The 5,200-nt window shown below is 40.1% G+C and overlaps 1 pseudogene; it reads left to right on the top strand.

Annotated features, from left to right (window-relative positions):
- The first annotated feature begins 295 nt into the window (after positions 1 to 295).
- On the top strand, positions 296 to 392 carry LOC130025945 (uncharacterized; annotated as a pseudogene).
- The last annotated feature ends 4,808 nt before the right edge of the window (positions 393 to 5,200 follow it).

The raw sequence follows: 5,200 nt of genomic DNA, 5'->3' as shown, positions 1-5,200 counted from the left end.
ACTGAGGTGAGAATAGCAAAAGGCTCTAGTTTAATGGTCTTAATGAAGGTTTCAGGGAAGGGCATTAAACAGGACTCATATAACATCTTCCAAAAGAATTATTTTGTAAAACTGATGCCTTGATTATGGTAAAAGATAATATGGTAAAAACCATATTTTTCTTTCTGGGACATTAAAGTTCTAAATCTATCAAGCTGCTTTGAAATACTTTCCTTGATTAGGTACCACAGTCTGCCATAGGGTAAGTAAGGACAACACTCAAAGTAATCAGAAGAGAAAAACTAACTCCTACTAGGTTTGGTTACACATATACTAAAATTGAAATGATACAGAGATTATCATGGTCCTTGCACAGAGATGACATGCAAACTTGTAAAGAGTTCCATATTTTTGTTGCAAGAAGAACTAACACGGCTACGTTAAGCTAAGGCAATCCCCACAAGTACAAAAATTATACATAAAGATAGCACAAATCCCCATAACAACAATCTCTCTCAATGTCAATGGACTAAATGTGCCAATTCAGAGGCACAGAATAGGAAGATGAATTAGAAAACTGAACCCAACATTCTGATGCCTGCAAGAAACACATCTGAGCAATCAAAGCAACCGTGGGCTAAAAGTAAAAGGCTGGAAAACAAGTCTTCAAGGAAAGAACACCTCCACAAAGCTGGAGTAGTCATACTAGTATCAGACCACATGGACTTCAGGCTAAAGGTTATAAGAGACAGTGAATGTCATTTCTTCATGATCATGGGATCTGTACATCAGAAAGAACTTACCCTCCTCAATGTAGATGCTCAATGACAGACCAGCAAAAGACTTAAAAACAACTTCTAATAGACTTAAAAAAAACCTTGATAACAAAAGAGTACTAGGTGGAGATTTCAACACTACTTTGTCACTTCTCAATAGATCAAACAGACTAAATCTCAGCAAGGAAATATTTTATTTAAGGGAAGTAATGAACAACCGTTGGCTTAGAGAAGAAATCAAAGCGGAAATAAAAAGGTTCCAGAAACAAATGAGAATGAGGACGCGAGCTACCAGAACTTGTGGGACACAGCAAAAGCAGTGTTAAGAGGAAAGATTATAGCTCTGCCAGAATTCATCAGGAAGAAAGAAAGGGCCTACATGAATAAATTAGAGCTCAAGATTTTGGAAAATGACCAACAAAAGGAGTGCAAACTAGGCTGGAGCAAGGAAATAATAAAATTTGTAGTATAAATCAATGAGCTAGAAACCCAAAATACAATCCAGAAGACCAATAAAAGAAAAAGCTGGTTCTTTGAGAAAATAAACAAGATCAATAAACCTCTAGAAACCTCTCAAAGAAACAGAAAGAATTCTAATAAATCGAATCAGAAATGGAAACGGGGTTATCCTAATAGAAAGTACAGAAATCCATAGGATCATCAGAGATTATATTGAGAATCTTTGCAGCAGGAAATGAGAGAATCTTGAATAAATTGATAGGTTAATGGATTCCAATTACCTCCCAAGCCTGAACCAAGAAGATTTAGAATACTTGAACCTATCACTACCAAGGAAATTGAAATGATGGTCAAAAGTATCCCTCCAAACAGAATCCCTGGCCCAGATGGATTCAATAGTGAAATATTTCAAAGCTTTAAAGAGGAAATGCTGCCAACATTTTTCAAGATTTCCAGGAAATTGAAGAATCATAAATACTCCCAAATAGTTTCTATGAAGCAAAGATCACCCTAATACTCAAATCAGACAGAGACACCACAAAAAAGAAAATTACAGACCTATTTCCTTGATGAATACAGATACACAGATTCTCAAGAAAATACCAGCAAAGAGAACCCAAAAACTCAACAAAAGATCACACACTATGACCAAGTAAGTTTATCTTGGGGATGCAAGGATGGCTTAACATTCTCTAGTCAATCAACAGAATACACCATCTCAATAAAATAAAGATAAAAGTCATATCATCATATCGATAGATGTAGATAAAGCATTTGATGAGATGCAGCATCCATTCATGATGAAAAACTCTCAAGAAAACGGGAGTTGAAAGTACTTTCTTCAATCTAGTCAAAGCAAACTACCACAAACCCACAGCAACCATTATTCCAAACGGGGAGAAAACTAAAGGCTTGGAGCAGAAATCAATGAGCTAGAATCCCAGAATACAATTAGGCACAAAACAAGTTACCCACTGTAACCACACCTATTCAACATAGTACTTGAAGTACTTGCCATAGGATTTCGTTAAAAAGAAAGGATATCAAGGGCATCCATATAAAAAAGTAAGAACTCAAGCTTTTACTATTTGGAGATGACATGATACTATATTTGGAAAATCCCAAAGAATCTACAAAAAAGCTCCTGGGAACAATAGATTTGTTTAGTAAAGTAGCATATTACAAAATCAATATCCGGTAGTCCATGGCTTTCCCATATATTTCAAATGAAAGAAAAAAAAAGAGATAGAGAAAAACAATCCCATTCACAATAATACCTCAGAAAATCGAGTATATTAGAATCAACTAAAATGTTAAGGAACTATACTTTGGTACTATTGCGGCAACATGGGAAGATGCCATTGTTGACAACATTGACAAGGAATACGATCCACTGGTTCAGCACCTCCATGAATGTGCGAGGAACGCCAAGAGAGAGATAGCCACAAAAAATCGCCTATCTTCGAAAACTCTTGAGCTAATTCGCCAGCGTGGTTTGGCGCATGCCTCAGGTAACCGCAAGCTAACGTCCGAGCTTGCAAAGCAGTGCAGAGATGCAATCAAGGAAGACCTCAAAGAGAGAAGAGCAGAAGTACTGGTAGATGCGGCAGAAGCCAGGAAAAGTATTCATAACGCCTGCCTGTCCTTCGCCAACTATAAGACCAAGATGACTGCCCTCCGACGTCCTGATGGATCCATCACATCCTCCAGAACGGCAATGGAGAAGATTACCATGACTTCTACTCAAATCTCTTCGATAACCATGTCCACTTGCCGACATACCAAATTCCACAGGATGGATATGTTGTTCCCAACGTTCTCCCTTCTGAAATCCGACACACCATTTCGTTGGTAAAGGAACAAACAGCACCCGGCCCAGACACGGTCAGACCTGAACACCTGAAGAACCTGCAATCAGTACTCATCAATACACTGGCTCAACTCTTCACTCGCTACCTGTCTGAATGCAAGTTTCCGTCCCAATGGAAAACCAGCAGGACCGTACTACTGTTCAAGAAGGGAGACATTCATGATATTGGCAACTATCGCTGGATCTGCCTATTGTCTGTCATCTACAAGTTGTTCACTCAAGTCATCCTAAATAGGATTGGCAGAATACTAGATGAAGGAAAACCATATGAGCAAGCAGGGTTCCGCAAAGGATTCAGCACCATCGACCATATCCACACGATAACCAAGCTCATTGAGGTTTCTCGGGAGTTCAAGATGCTGCTGTTTAACGTTCATTGATTTAAAGAAGGCCTTTGATTCTGTTGAGACGGAAGTGGTCACTGAAGCCCTAGCCAATCAGGGCATTCAAGACCAGTACATCAGGATCCTCCGTGAGCTGTATTACAGATTCACTAGCAGGATCTCACCATTCTACGAAGAAGTGATCGTTGATGTCAAGAGTGGGGTGCGGCAGGGTGATACCCTTTTACCGAAACTCTTCAGTGCCACCCTCGAGAACATTATGCGACGACTGGAATGGGAAGGAATGGGAGTGAAGATAGATGGTCGGCAACTACACCACCTCCGTTTTGCTTGTGACATTGTTTTAATAACACCAAACATCAGCCAAGCAGCACAAATGCTGGCCGACTTTGACCGTGAGTGTGGAAAGGTAGGACTACAGCTGTATCTTACGAAGACAATGTTTATGCGAAACAGCCTTGTCCCTGATGCCCCATTCACTCTCAATGGAACGACTATCTCCGAATGCAACAGCTATGTTTACCCCAGTTGAGAGGTCAGCATGACAAATGACTTGGCACCCGAGCTGTGCAGGAGGAAGAGAGCGGCTTGGAATGACTTCAAGTAAGTCGAATAAATAGCTAAGAGGAAGAAGAACCTCCGGCTCCGGGCACATCTCTTTGATTCCACTGTTCTTCCTGCATTAACATATGCCTCAGAGACCTGGGCCCTACGCAAACAAGATGAGAACAGTATTCAGGTCTCCCAAAGAAGAATAGAAAGAGCTATGCTTGGAATATCACGTTTCACTCAAATGAGAGAGATAATCTGGAGTTCTGACATCCGTCGACGATCAAGAATCAGGGACGCTGTCTCTTATGACAAGGTGTCGAAAATCAGATGGGCTGGTCACGTAATGAGATTTAGAGACGACCGCAGGACTAGAGCTGTTACCGACTGGATTCCACGGGATGTCAAAAGACTGCGTGGCTGCCCACCTTCCAGATGGTCAGACTTCTTCGTCAAGATCATGAACGATCGGTTTGAGGCCCTTCATCTTCCCGGATCGAACAGGTGCCATTGGGTTACACTAGCACGCGACAGGGACAAATGGAGACGTTACTGGCGCCCGCTCGAGCAAATCGCCGACTAAGGGGAAGTTAAGTGATAAATGATAAAATGTTAAGGAACTATACAAAAAAAACCCCTACAAACTCTACTTCACGAAATAAGTGAGTATATGAGGAAATGGAATCACATCCCATGCTCATGGATTGAGAGGATTAAAACTGTGAAAAAGGCAATACACCCCAAAGCTCTATAAAGATTTACTGCACTTCCTATAAGGATACCCATAACATTTTTCAAAGAAATAGATTAAACACTCTTGAAACTCATACACAACAATAAACTCCCATGACGAGCTAAAGCAATCTTTGGTAAAAAGAAGAATGGAACAGCTTCCCCAACTTGCAACCCTACTACAAAGTTGTAGTAATCAAAATATCATGATATTCAGATAAAGACAGGGCTCACTTCAATGGAATATAGTCAAATATCCTGACGCTGGCCCTCAGATTATTATTACCTAATCTTTCATAAAGGCTCAAAAAATATGAAGTTGAGCAAGGAAGTCTCTTCAACAAGTGGTGCTGGGAAACCTGGACAGCAACATGCAAAAAAAAAAAAATTGAACTCAGACCTCTTTATAGTGCCAGGCACAAAGTCAGATCAAATGTACTAAAAACCTCAATATCATACCTGAATTCTTAAGATATATGGAGAAAAATGTG

This window comes from Sorex fumeus, unplaced genomic scaffold, assembly GCF_029834395.1.
Source record: "Sorex fumeus unplaced genomic scaffold, SorFum_2.1 ptg000032l, whole genome shotgun sequence".
Classification (NCBI taxonomy): Eukaryota; Metazoa; Chordata; class Mammalia; order Eulipotyphla; family Soricidae; genus Sorex; species Sorex fumeus.
This window is presented reverse-complemented; position numbering and strand designations above follow the sequence as displayed.